Source organism: Lynx rufus, unplaced genomic scaffold, assembly GCF_022079265.1.
Source record: "Lynx rufus isolate CCGP_SWC_20201006 ecotype Redwood Valley unplaced genomic scaffold, mLynRuf1.p SCAF_5, whole genome shotgun sequence".
Taxonomy (NCBI): Eukaryota; Metazoa; Chordata; class Mammalia; order Carnivora; family Felidae; genus Lynx; species Lynx rufus.
Window position 1 is genome coordinate 89,263,050 of NW_025814867.1, and position 16,084 is coordinate 89,279,133.

General features: G+C 45.9%; 1 protein-coding gene and 1 pseudogene across 6 annotated transcripts in view; both read right to left on the reverse strand.

Annotated features, from left to right (window-relative positions):
- Positions 1-16,084, reverse strand: part of KALRN (kalirin RhoGEF kinase) — a 670,515-nt gene that overhangs the window by 562,369 nt on the left and 92,062 nt on the right. The window lies entirely within an intron of this gene.
- LOC124526500 (drebrin-like protein) lies at positions 1,989-6,378 on the reverse strand (annotated as a pseudogene).

Genomic DNA, 16,084 nt, shown 5'->3' on the forward strand with positions numbered 1-16,084 from the left:
TGCAGTGAATAGAAAGAATGAGAACTTGGCAGTCCCTGGCCAACACCCTGCATTGCGCTAAATGCTATGGAAAAGAAAATGGTATATTAAACAGTCCTTGCCCTGAATTAATTTGCAACCAGGGTGATAAAATGTGAAAATTAACAATTAGTGAAATGTTACAAAAATTGTCAAAGAAGGCATACAAAAATAAATCATAGCACAGTTTAAATGCGGGAAGTGTTGCTTCTGATTTTGGTGGGCACAGGAGATTCTGTGTAGGAAGGGGACTAGAGGCAGGCCTTAAAGGATTCAGGGGGAGGATTGGGGAGGGGGGGTGGAAAGGAGACAGTGAGGGCATGTGGGGCAGGAAAAATCTCATCCATAGGAGAAAAAGCAGGAAACATGCTTTGTGGAAGACCATTTCACTTAGAAGAGCTGGTGGGAAACACTATAGACCAGTTGGGTTGTGTGAGACAATAGGAGCCAGGCTAAGGGAATGAAGGGTCCAATCCTTGACCAGAAGGCTATGAGAAACCACTGGCTGTGCTTGGGCAGGGGAGTTTAAGAAAAGGAAAGCAGCAGTGCTCAGAGAGCCAGAGAAGGGGACTGATAGGCATGGGATGAGAAGGGTCCCAACTAGGGGATGGTGCTGAGGATGGCAAGCAAGGACTAGTCTCCCAATTATTTCAAGGATGAACATGAAAGTCCTTGTGACTGGGGAACAGGAGAAGGGGGAATCAAAAGTAATCTAACTTCAAACCAAGAGAATCAGAGTCCCATATTCAGAACTAGAGAAGCCTAGCAAAAAATAAAATTGGGGGAAAGGGTGATGATCAGGTTGATCAGTTTCACATTAGACATTCTGCCTAAGGTTCCTCTAAGATATTCAAGTGAAAAAATGATGAATCACAAACTCAGGAAAAGGAAACCTGAAGCTGGGGGGAGGGCATGAGGGGTCACCATTCACCCAGGGTGAGACAGCCCTCGGCTGCTCCCTAAGCCCCCAGGGAAGGCAAGTCAGCTGCTCAGTGAGTTAGGAACTGTATGTCCTGATAAGAGAAGAGAATGGAAACAGAATCCCTGAGCCAACATTTAATTATTCCCATCAATAGAGCAAGAGAGGCCCTCAAACAGGGTCAAGCCCAGAAGAATCTAGTACACTTCCCTCCCCAAGAAGGACTTCTTTCTGTGCTCTAGTGAGGGACCACAGCCTTGCCAGGAACAGAAGATCACAGGGAACCTTGTCCAGCATTTTGGTATACAGACACGGGATAAGACTCTGGAGTCAGAACAATGTGGGGACAAATGACAGTTGCTCCACCTAAGTGTACATGGGCTGGCTGTCCACCCTGTCTGAAAAGTAAATAAGACAAGTGTCTTAGTGTCAGGTACCTGGCACAATGTAGGGCATACAGATGGCATGAGTTAAATGTTAGTTCCCTTCAGCTCCACCTGAGAGCAGGCCTTTTCATTCCCATCCAGTTGTCAATGATATAGTTTTTCCATTAATACTACTCAGAAGACCCAGTTAGTTATACGCTCTGAGATAGCACAAAAAATGTCAATTTCCTCTTCCACCTGCCAAATGTTGCATGTTTCCCCTGGAGCTGGGTTTGGGGAACCATGAACTAAATTCCATCCTCATGATAAAATCTGACAGACTTAAAGCAGAGGGGGGGCGGATATAACTGCTTTTCTGTAAATACAGCTCAGGGTTCCCAAAATATCAACTCCACCTGATTGTCAATGGCAATTGAAATTCTACCATTAGAGATCTACTTCCTCAGTTTAACATTCTTCTTTTAAATATCAAATTCTCCCATGAGGAAAGCCCATTGAGCTATTACCAGTCAATCATAAGTTGCAAAACGTACATTAATTTATTAGCTGCCTGAGAGAGCAAGAATTCTGATGCTTTGGAGAGGAGGAAGGGGTCATTTTGGAGCTGGATCACTGATCCTATTTGGGGAGACTGAAGTGAGCTAGAAACCAGAGGGCAAAGGGACCTAAAAGAGCAAGCTCACAGCTTCACCAGGATCTACCTTGATCACTGAACGAGAGGGGTCATAAAAGAGATAACCTGCTGGCTGGAAGTACCAGGTGACAATGTGGGACCCTGAGGGTATAAAATGAGAGTCAGCAAGACAGTACCTCCCTGCACTTCCCAGTAGCAGAAAGGCAGCAAAGCACCACAGAAAAGCCATCTCCACTGCCCACAGAACCAAAATAAAAGGGATCACGGGACACCCGGAGAGAATGAGGTTGGAGCCAGGAAGCACTCCCAGATAATGCAAAAATTCTCAGCTATGCTTTCCTTGCCCCCACTACTCTCCTGAAACTGTTCCTTCAAAGATGACCCCTGATGTCCTAACATTCAAACCCCAGGGTTCTACCTACCTACCTCCTCAGCAGATTAAAAGCCAATGCCCACACCTTCCTTGAAACCCCTGTGTGAGGGGATCCCAGGCACCTTGGTGTGACCACTCTCACTTTCCTTCTCACTGAGACCCAGGCTCTGCCTTGCTCCTCTCTGCACTCACTCCCTTGTTCCTAACAAGTCAGAGGAGCCATAGCCCAGCAGTTCTCAGCAAAGCAGGAAAGAGTCACTCCAAAGAGTCTCTACCATACAGAGCCTAGCATATGGCTGGTACATAATAAATTACAGATGTAATAGAGACAATTGTGCATTTCAAATGCTGGCCAAATTATGGGTCAGAAGGATCCCATCATAGGAAGCCACAGAAGGTACAGCTCTTGGTTGTATTTCTGAGGAAGCTCCACTTATTCAACATTGACACCTGGACTTAGACACACAAACACCTATTCAGCATATTTTCTCCAAAGAACAACCTAAAAGGGTGCTATCAACCTCATGGCCCTTTGCCTCCTCAGTATTCTGGTCTCCTATATCTAAGGAGGCGTTTTTATAGAGGACTGCATAATCACAGGAAAAGGTCCCGTGGATGGAATCTGAGAGGAGAGAGCTTCTCTGATACACAGGGACTCTCCTCGTCAGAGCCAGCTTCCCCAGACCCTCCTACTGCAGGCCCTCTAGCATCCTCCCTGACCCTGGCCTTGCCCGAGATGCACCAACTATCTCTGCAATGAACTATTTCTGCCATCCCACATCTGATTATATGTACCATGACACAAACATCAGAGAACAACATCAGAGAACACCACACTCCTAAACTTTGGGCCTCATCACCCCACTGTCTTCCCTTTCCTTCCAGCAGAAATGCCATGGCAACAATGCCATGCTCTCCCCCACCAAGTGGGAGCTAAGGACCAAAGCAATGGTGAAAAGCCACACATTGGACCTTGATTCTTCCTCCCTCTGTACCTACCACTTCCCTTTCAGCACCCAGCAGGACACTCTGCTCATGAGGGCACCCCCTGTTCATGCCAGTGACTGAATGATACATAGAACTAAGAGGCCCCAGGGGCATCACCGAAGGGAGAGATGTAACTACAGGGGAAAAGGTGGAAGGAGAGATGGCAGACAGGGAGGAACTGGAGGATACCTCTGTGACCTCAGCAGTTTCTGACATATGCTATCTTAGCCACCCTTTATATCTTTGGCCCTGGCCCTGATCATTGAGATTCACCCTTTCATCTGCTCCTCCATCTCTGCCCATTGAGTGTGAAACACTGAGATTTGTCAGATATTCTGAGCACTAGAGCCCATGCAAGAAAGTTGCCAAGGCAACAGAACACTCCTCTCTGGTATAAATACTCACGGGTGATACCCCTGGTGGAGTAGAGCACAAACACCTCCCCCTCCTCCTTTAGTCAGATCTGGCAGACTTCAAAGTTAGGGGAGCCATGACTGGTTTTAGCAGGGGGAGTGGCACAAGGGGGTTCCTCCAGACCAGCTAAGTCACTGTCTAATGGACAATCCAGCAGGGAGAGAGGATGTTGCAGTTCTGATTAAATGTTTAGCTCTCACTGGGCCCAGAGGTGGGCATGGAGGCCCAGGGAAGGCTGGAAGGGTGGAAGCAGCATGAACTTTGGTTGGGGGAGGGCACTCCTGAAACCACAGTACCAGGACAGGCCCTGCGAACCTCGAGATGCCAGCCTGCTGGGGCCACTAAGAGATGTTGGAAACGTATGCTCTGCCTGGGGCTGCTCTGACCTCCCCTCTCTTCTTTTTCCTTCTTTTTTCCCCCTACATCTTAATGTTTATGCCTCTTTCAAATGGCTAGTGGTTGGCCCAAGGTTTCAGGGTACGTGTGTGCACACAAACACATCACAGACACCCAGGAAAAGAGTTTATTTCCACACATGGGCATTCAGGTCACAACAGGGCAAATTACCTCTGGGCCTGTGTAGGGCAATTCTTACTCCGAAAGCAGACACAGGTGGGCTGGGAGAGAAATAGGCGAGACAGCAGGCATAAGCACTCTGGTTACTTTTCCTGAGCCAGAATCAGTTGAGAGCACACACTAGGGCCATTAGAAGAGGGTTCGCCACACAAAAAGATACATGTTTGCTGATGCTTTCATAGCTTCTTTCATATACACAGATGGAGGCTTGGTCACCCTTGTCCCCACTGCTCACAGACCACAGCCCAGGCAATGGGAGAGAGGACCGGGAGCACAAAGCAGGATCCAGAAAGATGATCTACTGTTGCCCAAACTTTCACGACCAACTCTGACTTCAGGCATAAACTCTACTAAGTTCACGGTTCCCAGGGTCACTAACAGCCATAGCCAACACCCTTTAGAGTCCAGAGGAAAAGAAAGAAAAGGCAAATGCCCCTGCCCAGGCTTGGCAGTGCCATTCTCCTCAGGCAGAGGTCACTGAAGGGCTGGTCATGGGCAGGGCTTGGTTCAATGTCTTCTGCTGGGGTCAAAGGCCAGGCTGATCAGGCCCTGGGAGCTACCAGAGAATGTTTGGGAATCAGCAGGGTAATGCTGCATTTAGAAAGACAGAGGCTGAGCCACTGAGACTGAGAAAGCCCAAGGGCTTATCTTCTTTGGGAAGACAAGACTCCTCCATTCCTGGAGAAGTGTCTATGGCTCTCACACCATGAACACCACCTCTCCCAGCAATAAGTGAAGCACATCTGGGCGGAGAAAGGAAGGATGGCCTTGGTGCAGCCAGCAGTGGAGGGTCCTCACCCAATGAGCTCCAGAGTAGGCAGGAAATATGCAAAGTGGCTATCTGGCCCAAAGCCATGCTACCAGCGCTCAATGACCACCTCAATGCCCATGATGAGGTTCTCAGGGTTGAAGGAGATCTCAGTGTCCTTGGCTGCCTGGTAGTCATATAGGGTCTGAGCACAGAGCCTTTTTCCATTCAGCCCCATGGTCCACATGCTCAGAGCCACCATGTTAGTGCTGCAGCATTGGGGCGTCTTCTGTCTGTACCAGACACAGCAGAGTGCTAGGTACTGACTCCTAATGGAGACCTACCCTGGGCCTTGATGAGGCTTGGGTCAGCCCTTTGCTGAGGTGGGTCTCTGGTTGGGTGAGCTGCTTCTGCAGAAAGGGACTCCTCAGTTCACCTGGCTGGGGGCTAGAGACAGACGTGGTGGACATGGCCTTTTCCTTCTGCTTGAAAATCCTCCATGCATGTGCTGCCTGCTTACACACAGGCTCCTGTTCCTCTCTATTCCCTGAAACTACTTCCTGCTGCTCACATTTCCCCTGGGGTCCAGCCTCACCGCCTTGTTCCTCCCGATAGCACTGCTCCTGGAGGGAGGCCTCACACAGCTCCTGCTCCTGGTGCTCCTGCTCCAGTGGCTGCCACTTCTCCTCTTCCCGCCACTTCTCCAGCCTGTGAGTTGTCTCCTCCTCCTCCTCCTCCTCCTCTTCCTCCTTCTCCTCCTCTTCCTCCTCCTCTTCCTCCTCTGCTTTGGCCCAGAAGCTGTCTTTGCTGGCTCAGATATCAGACATGGCATTGATCTTCTGGTACACAGAGCCCACAGGGGCCTGGGAGCCCATGTCCTGGAAATGGCAACTCTCCCCATGGAAGGTGCAGTTGGCACCTGAGGCTCTGGCTATCTTGTGTATTATGCACTCAGGCTCCATGTCCTCCTTGGCCCTCACATTGACTGTCACATGGGCCCCCTTCAGAAAGCTGGCCACAGTGCTGACATGGTTGGCGCATGCTCCTGCACATCATTCACACCCTCGCCTGTTCAGTTGATGAGGACAAATTTGGGCAAGCCAGAGTTGGGGTCCTTCACCCTGCAGAAGGCATATATCACCTTCCCGCTGTTGAGCTCCTCCACCATCTCCTCCAGGCCCCCCTCACCAGTGCCAGCCACATGGATGTCATTGCTGTTACCCTCATAGGTAAAGACACCCAGTCAGTCGGGAACTTCTTGGTGACCACTCACATGTAGGCCTCCTGCATCACCAGCCCGCTCTGGCTCAGGTTTGTAGCCATGGCCGGCCCCATGGTCCCCACATCACCGCCATTCTGACCTCTCTTATTTTCCATAGTTCTTCCCAGACCCACTAAAATACAAATTGCATAAGAAATAATGCTAGAATCAAGCGTCCACGTCCCAGTGCTATTCCAGGAAGACTGTGCCCTTCACCCCTGCCCTAAGCTAACAGCATTCCATTCACATGTCCATCTCATCCATCCCCTGCATCCAACCCACACCCAGAGCATCATATTTTTGCCCATTCCCTTCCCTAAATCCCAGTCCTCCCAACTGTAAAAAGTAGTAGAGGGGAGCTTTCCTGTCCTCCCTCCAACTCCAAAATTTCTGGAAAACCAAAAAGATGAAATTTTGTGTGTGAGGACTCCTTGGAGAAACTCTTCTAAGAAGTAGTCAGTACCAGCAGCCCTACTGTCAAAGTTAGGGGGCCCCAGGAGGGTCCCCAAGCGTCCCAGTTCTCATGCTTTGAGGGCGGGATAGAACAACAATCCAGAACAAGGATCTTACATTCATTTCCCCTTGCCATCCACATCCTCACCATCACTCCCCACAAATCTCCATTATACCTAGCCTAAGCTATTCATACGTTAGGAGCCACACCCCAACGTCACTCTGTCTATTATCACTGCCCATCTCACACTCACTCAGCCTGCAGGACCAGTGGACTCAGCCTTCCCAAAGCCTTCCACAGGCGCACAGCCCAAAGGACTCCTCCCCCAATTCTTGAAGACCCATCTGCACCAATTATGTGACATATCATACTCCGCATTTTATTATTTATTTTTTGGAGGCCCCACACAGCATTTAGAACAATGTTGTGCACCTAGCAAGCACTAAATGAAGATTTGTTTTAGGGTGGATTTTTAAAAATCATTCATTGTTCAACAAAACCTGGTAACGTAAGTCTCCAGGTGTCCAAGACATCCCTCCAGAAGGAGAAGGGAACTCCCCACATCTTCTGCTGCATTTGCCGACATACCTCTCCTCCCCCTCTTCTAAACACCATATTCCTACTCTGGCCTGAAACATCCTTTCCAGTTCCAGTTACCCAGACTGTCACAGCTGCTCTACCCCAACAAACCTTTCCCCTACTCAGGATGGCTCAGGACTCCACTCCTCAACCTCTGACATCACTAAACCATCTTCTGAATTTCCTGTGGAGCACAAACAAGGTGGAATTTGTTAAAGCAGATTCCACAAGCCCTGTATAACAAACACTCTGGGATGTGCACATCCGTGACCATCTTTTGTCAGGTCACACCTTGCATCAGCAATCTGTGTCCTGGCTTAGGACTTTAGGACCTCTTAGTTGCCTCGAACCTCCACTCAGAATTTCTGAACATGCAACAACCACTAGGCTTTCTGGCAAGAAACTGGTACTGTCTCTCCCTGTGAGGAGACTCTAAAGACTGCTGCATTCTACCCTACTCTCAGAGGTAAAGCAGACACCAGGGCCACCTCATTTGTCCTTCCAGGTTCCCTGACGGTAGGCCTAGAATCATAGTAAGAGGGCAGGCTTTGCTACCAATCAAGCCAGGGTTCAAATCCTTGGACAACTTGGTGTGTACCCAATTCAATCAGCATCCACTGAGTGCATACACTTGTTCCAAGGGATCAGGGGCTCTTACAGAATTAGTCCTTAGACCACCACTATCAGCAGCAGCAGCAGCAATGCCTGGAAACTTGTTAGAAACGCACATTCTTGGGTCAACCTCAGACCTGCTGAATCAGAAACTCTGAGAATGGGGCCAGCAACTTGTGTTTTAACAAACTCTCCAACTCATTCTGAAACACACTCAAATTTGATCTAGATCCTGGGGATACATAAAAATGAAAAATCTATGATCTAGACCAGCAGTTCTCATCCCTGGCTGCACATGAAAATCACCTAGATAGCTTTTAAAATAATACCAAATCCTGGCCCCACCCTAAACCAATTCCATTAGAATCGCTGTGAGTGGAAAAATAATCATAATGCAACATGCAGAACACTTAGATTGAACAAGAGTGCAATGAGAAGGGAGAAGGCAGTGAGGAGATCATAGGAAGTGGCTTCACTATATGTAGCTCTGTTTCCTCATCTGTAATTGGGGATCATAATGTCCAGCTTACCTGAGATAATGTATATAAATGCCTGGTACACAGTAGATGATCCATCTGCATCAGCTCTACCCCCTACCCCAGAATAGACCCCTTGCCGACTCTGAGCTCAGCAACTGAATAGATGTATTTAGAATGTCCCCGACATCAGTTCACCATCGAGGACCCCACCCACGAAAGAAAAACCTGGTTGTTCACAGCTTTGGGCGAGAGTTCTCTCCAGCAGCCATCTCAACTTCCCCCATGTCTTCGGTCACTGTTTTGAAAAACAGCCTGAGTCACTGGGAACCAGACTGTCTGGTCATAGCCCAGACCCCGGCTCTAACAGTCCCAACTCTTTCAAAGAACAGCTCTTTAAGACAGCTTGACAAAGGCCACTTGAATTACATAAGGAACACATTGACCTATTCCCACTTCTCTCAAGCTTTTTTTGCCTGTGGTTCTATGCAGGTCCACTGGCTTGGGGTGAGCTTTGTCCACATCAGGCGGTCCTCTCTGACACAGATCCTCTCATTCAGTCTCCCTCCCCAGCAACATCTGAATTCGGATTTATAGGGGACTTGGCAGTAGCCCCAAATTAGTCCACTCCTCCCTCCCCACAAGGCACAGGAGTGTGTCTGCAGTCACAGAGAGTGCCCTGGCCTTGTATGATGCTGCAGACCCATAAGCAACCCCCGACCCAAACTGAATAGAAAAATGGGGACTTCCTTGTAGTTGCCCCCCCTGGGCTCTATGCTTATCCCAGTAGATGCTGAAAACATTTTTTGGTCTCTTCTTGAGAGTAACCTTCACTGTCATTTTTAAATAAACAATAAGTAAATTGCATCATTACTTCATAGGCAAACCTTGCTTTTTTTTTTTTTTTTTTTTTTTAATACTAAAACCACTGTCACTCAGCTTGCCCAGATTTGGTTTCCTATTCCTCTAGATTTCCCCAAATGAAGCTGGGCTGTTTCCAAAAATCAAATTAACATTCAAAAACAAGGTTTTGTCACTGTTATGGATAATTTAGAAAAAAAGAAATCTGCACCACCACATCGCAAAACAGTTCCAGAATGCAGAACCCAAAGGATTTGGTCATAGGTGGAATCAGTGGCCTTAGTCCCCACTGGGGGCCTGCTTTGAAGTGAGTACCACTTCAGCTGGGAGTGGGCAGGGAAGTGTCAGTATGCCATCATCTAGGAGGGGCTACAGAAAGCAAACTCTCACACCAAATGAGGGAGTGGTGGAGGCAACACAGAGAAAAGAAGGCACAAAACTTCAGAGAAAAGGGCTTAGACACCCCAAGAGCAGGAATCAGGACTATTCTCCAAAGAGGGGGGTGCTGCCAGGGAAAAAACAGTGTCTTCAGAGGCCAAGGCCTGGCCTAGTTTCCTGCCCCTGACCCACAGAACCCCCACAGAAGAATCTGGAACATGAGAGACAGGAAGAAAAATCCCTGCAGAAACGGTCATGAAGGAACAGGAAAAATAAAGGTGCCACGCAGCTTTTCTCCAGTTCCCTGAGCAATAATACTAGGGCCTGATTCCTTCCCAGACACTGCCAAGTCACCCTCTCCTGGCCCCATCACCCCTCCTCTTCCTTCCCTAGGTCCTGCCACGTGCAGAATAAGACCTCTGCCCAGCCTGGCCTGGGGAGAATGAGAGATTTTCTCCTTGGCTCTGCATTTTCATTCAGCCTTAAAAAGCTCAGGCTGGGCAAGAAGCCCACAAGCATGTCGTGCTACACCTCAGTGCTCACCTCCCCAGCGCTGGCAGGTCTCTCCTCCCTGGCTTCATCTTCCTCACACCAGTACTGTCACTGGCTCAGGTGCCAGACCCCAGGCCCTGGAAGCACTGACGGAGCTGCCCTCACGATCCTTAGGAAAACGTGGCCAAACCCAGAACATTACCAATGCTCAGCTTTGCTCATCAAGGCATGCCAGGCTAGGAATCCAATGGAGCAGAGGGAAGCAGGAGGGACAGGGACAGAGTGGTGTCATTCAGCAGCACTTAGTCACCTGCACTAATGGTAGAAAGATACTGGGTGATCAAAATGATGGATAATCAATAATCCAGAATAATTGGTAGGAGACAACATGATTGTTCACAGCTGAGTTATGAAAGATCTATTTGTCCAAAAATGAATCTGCCTTTCCTGAACACAAAGACTAGGATAGACAGAAAACAGCCACATGAAAAGAGAAAGTCAGTTCAGGATTTAAAGTTGACCACATAATACATGTACAGAAATAACTGAGAGTTAGCTGTATGAGGAAGACACACAGGAAGTTAAAGCTCTAGAACCTAAGACATCTAGTGCCCCATTTTATATATAAGAAAACTAAGGCCCAGGGAAGTGAAGGGACTGCCTCTGTCACACAGCCATTTGGTAGAATAGCCAGAACTAGACTGGATTGTCTGAGTAGAGCACTGTTCACCTAGCTACATTGGTCCAAAGCCTTCACTTTGAAAAGAACATCATCCTGAACCCCTGATGCTGACCAGTGTGTCGCCTGGAGGACCCCCAGGCCTCGTGGCAATAGCTGCTTCTGTAATCACCGCATTTCCCTACACACAAGTCACCCTCATGTGCAACTGACTGCCTTGGGCTGAGTACCAAAATGATTCATAAATCACTGCCCAATTGTCTGAAGTCACAACATGGTCTTTAATGGCAGCATTTCATATGATTAAAATCAGTAGCTGCTATCAACTTCATCAAGTTCAAGTATAATAATCATCTTGGTATTTGGGTGACGCTTTTGATGTTTGATTTTTCCTAAAACTCTTTAACATGTTGTACCTAACATGATTTCACCAAACTCTGTGGGTTATAGGTGAAGGAGGCATTGAGATGCCTCTTTCATAGACTTCCCTGGTGATCCTACCCATAAGTAAACAGCTGGCAGGAGGGGTAGAGAGACTATAGCAGAAGCCTCCTGACTCCCAGACCTGAACTCTTTCCAGAGCAAGTTGAGAACAGGAGTAAGAAGCTAAACTTCACCAGAAGCTTCAGAGGCAAGAGCCATAAGGACACTGATAACCTGCCAATAAATAAAGATACAGAGGTCTGGGGCAAACTACTCAGTGTCATACTTTAGTAACAGCTCCTTTTTCTTTCTCCCTTTTCTTTTTCTTTTATTAAAGTGTAACTTGAACACAGCAAAGTGTACAAATCTTAAGAGCTGGGTAAATCTTTGCATATGTATGCACTGATGTCACCACCATCCAGACAATAATTTACAACATTTACAACTACCCAAATGTTCCCTCACTCCCCCTTCCAATCAAGACTAATCTTTATCTGACCTCTACCCCACACAACAGGTTTGCTTGTTCATAAACTTAATATAAATGAGTAGAGTATGTATACTTTTATATCTGGCTTGTTTGCTCAACATTCTGTTTGTAAGATTCCTTCATGCTGTTAGTATGCCAATAGAGTGCTCTTTCTGGTTGCTGTATAACATTCTGTTGCATCAATACACAACAATGTATTTAGCCATTCTACTGCATATAGAAACATTATGGTTGTTTACAGTTTGGGGCTGTTATGAATAAAGCTGATAATGAATATTCTTGTACATATTATAATAAAGAGAAACCCTCACACCTGTTGAGCATATCCAGGCACAGAATTGTAGGGTCATGGGGAGATACATAATAGATACCACCTAAATTTTTTCCCAGTTATTGCACCAATATACACTCTACCAGCAAAGAGAGTTCCAGGAGCTCCACATCCTCACCAACACTTGGTATTATCGGTAAAGACTTTTCTTTAAAGTCTCACTGGGAAACCAGGTATCCCAGGTAGATTTCCTGACTTTATTCTTCAAGCAGTTTTTTTGAATATTCAAACAATTTTACTTCTTGAACAGAGTAAACCACCTAACCCTTGCCAGACCATACTGAGATGTACAGAGAGATGTCTGCCCCCATATTAAATATCTAGGAATTTCACTGTCTCCTCCTTCCTGGGTAGACATCACTAACATACCAGCAAGTCATAGCACCTCCCTTTAGTTTCTTTTCTAAGAAATATTGAAGATGGCTCAATCAGGAACTTTAATTTACACAGTCATAAGTCGATAAGTTCTGGTCTCAATGTGCATGGGCTTCTTTGCTGCTATAAGGCTATTTCTATCTTCTGAATGGTGAAAGTTGCCCCATAAATAAATGAGTTATTATTCATTTCATTCGTTTTATGTAGCTTGGCAAATGTTATTCAAACAATCAACACATACTTACAAAGCACATATTTTATGTCACTGAGCTAGACATTCTGGAAGTCACAAAAAAAACCAACAAGGCTTCCTTTGATGGGGCAGGGCTCTAGAGTAAATCACATGGAATGGTGTCACCTGCCTTCTTCCTCTCACTTTATGCAGCCAATCTCTTTCACAGATAAATGAGGTTAAAACAAACATCAGTAATGGCCTTGGCCCTGCAGGGGAAAGCAAGTCTTAAGGGAACAAAAATGAAGAGGGAAATAGTCCTGCCCATAGGGCCATGGCAATAGAGTAAATGGGTGATTGAAGGTGATGACTGCAATGTCTACTTTTCTCTTGGGACTAGGTCAAGTTATACCTTATCCCTTCCTTCCCTGACCTCAGCCCACCACCACTTTCTGAGAAGGAAAGCTACTCCAGCTTTCCTTCTGCTGCTTCTCCAGCTACTTTCTCTTGATGCCATTACCCAAATGATTGAAGCAGAGCATGCTACCCATGCCACACTTTACCACCAGGTATAGTGGCCAAGACAAGACATATTCCCTAACAGTACAGAATATGCCAAACTTAAAGAACGTATCTGTGGTGATCACTAAATCTAAGAAGGAGTAGCTATGGACTGGCATGTGCAGGCAGAGTGGATGAGTTTTCAGCTGGTCCTTAGAGCAGGTAAGACTTCAGGCAGAACAGTGGAACAGTGATGGAGAGTGTTTTGACCTCTAACAGAACAAAGGACATGAGCAGGAAGAAACACGGGACCTTTAGAGTCTATAAACAGGGCCAGCCTATCTAAGTGGCTTTCCACACCACTATGATGCTGGGACATGATTCAGCTATTGCTCCTGAGTATGGCTTGACTCTCTCACTCAAACAAAAGCTGTCTGAGTGACAGAGACTTTAGGGACTTTCTTAGAAACACTCTCACATAAGCAGACAGATAAGGCTGTGCACAATTTTGCTCATCAGCATTCTACAGCCCTCAATTTCTCAATTCATAGTTTCTGGCTTGGCTCTCTAGATGTCAAGTGCAAGTGACCAAGAACACCTTCATGGCTTTTCTGGATTGGAAAGCTGATTCTGTTGCTGTGTAGAGGTGTAACCATGTTGACAGGGCAGCTAGCATTGGGGAGTAGGGTAAGGGACAAGGAACAGGCACAGGAGGGTCAGGCCCATGAGGTGACTCTGGACCCCAGAACCCTTCAGGGCCAGTTGAAGAAGGCAGAGACAGCATCTGAGTAGGGGCACAATACCAGGGTTCTTGGATCATAATGTTCCCCTCTGTCAAGCTGTTTATCCAGGTATCTTTTGGGGACCCAAATCAATATTGGTCAGGAATCTATAGACTTATTCACTCCTGAGGGACCAATGACATCTTATCACTTGGTTTAAATTTTCATTTATTTTTCCTTATATTGTCAACTCATAAGGAATACCTTTCTTCTGGATGGAGCAAAAGTAAAACTACCACTTTTAAATGGCCAATCAGAAAAACAGGATTGGGCTGAGACTTCCATTCTCAGCCCAAAAGTTCATTTCACCACAGGCTTCTGTCCTCAATAGTGTCTGATAACTAAATAACCTTTGTAAGAAACACATCTTTTTCAGACACAAATATCTTTTTTAAAAAATCTATTTTCTTAAATGTTTATGTCTTTATTTTAACAGGGAGAGAGAGAGGGAGAGGGAGAGGGAGAGAGAGAGAGAAAGAGAGAGAGAGAGAGAGAGAGAGAGAGAGAGAGCAGGGGAGGGGCAGAGAGAAAGGGAGACAGAGAATCCCAAGCAGGCTCCACACTGTCAGCACAGAGCCTGATGCAGGGCTCAAACTCACCATCTATGAGATCACGACTTGAGCTGAAATCAAGAGTCAGACGCTTAACAGACTGAGCCACCCAGGCACCCCCAAGACAAACATCTTTTAACATACAAAAAGTAGGGGCACCTGGGTGGCTCTAGTCAGTTAAGCTCCAACTTTGGCTCAGGTCATGATCTCACAGTTTGTGAGTTTGAGCCAGGCATCAGGCTCTGTGCTGACAGCTCAGAGCCTGGAGCCTGCTTTGGATTCTGTGCCTCCCTCTCTCTCTGCTCTTCTCCCGCTCATGCTCTGTTTCTGTCTCCTTCAAAAATAAATAAACATTTTTTTAAAAAATTTAAAAAAAAAAACATAAAGTAACTAGTGGAAAGAGGGGCAAAGAGTAGTCATCAGTTAAACAAATGTAACATTAGTTGAAAGCATGTATGTGTCAACATTCCAGTCTTGTGGTTTTCTCTTTTCATTAATTGATTTTATTCCACTGATCATTTTGACTATAGGTATAATGAAAACCTTGACAAAAGTCAGAATGAGACACATCAATAAGCACTTCTTGATGGCATGGAGTTGGCCTTAGTCATTGCTGTCTTCCTAGCACTTACCATAGACCTTCACATACAGAAAAATACTTAAATATTAATGGACGGAATAGATGAATGATGAAAAGAATTGAGTAATTTAAAACACTGTATACATCAAAGGCATAAATTCTTTTTTTAAGTTTTTATTTAAATTCCAGTTAGTTAACATACAGTGTAATATTAGTTTCAGGGGTACAATATAGTGACTCAACACTTCCATACAACACCCAGCGCTCATCACAACAAGTGCACTTGTTAATCCCCATCACCTATTTAACCCATCCTCCTACCCACCTCCTCTCTGGTAACCATCAGTTTATTCTCTATAGTTAGCAGTCTGTTTCTTGGGTTGCCTCTCTCTCTTTTTCTTCCCCTTTGCTTGTTTATTTTGTTTCTTAAATTCCACATATTAGGGAAATCATATGGTATTTGTCTTTCTCTGACTTATTTCACTTAGCATAATACTCTCTAGCTCCATCCATGTCATTGCAAATGGCAAGATTTCATCCTTTTGATGAGTGAGTAATATTCTATTGTGTATATATACCACATCTTCTTTATCTATTTATCAGTCAGTAGATACTTGGACTGTTTCCATAGTTTGGCTATTGTAGATAATGCTGCTATAAATATCAGGGTGCATGTGTCCCTTTGAACTAGTATTTTTGTATCCTTTCGGTAAATACCTAGTAATGCAATTCTGGACCATAGGGTAGTTCTATTTTTAACTTTTTGAGGAACCACCATACTGTTTTCCAGAGTAGCTGCACCAGTTTGCATTCCCACCAATAGTGCACGAGTGTTCCCCTTTCTCCACATCCTCACCCAAAGGCATAAATTCTTTAGGGACACAAAATAATGTAGAATAAGAATAATAAGTGAAGAATAAGAGAAAGAAAACAAAATTAAGGACACAAGGATGAATCAAAAACTATAAAGCATCGTCAAATAGACTGTGTGGTAATAATAACTGCTGTCCTCAATTACCTGAATGACTTCAA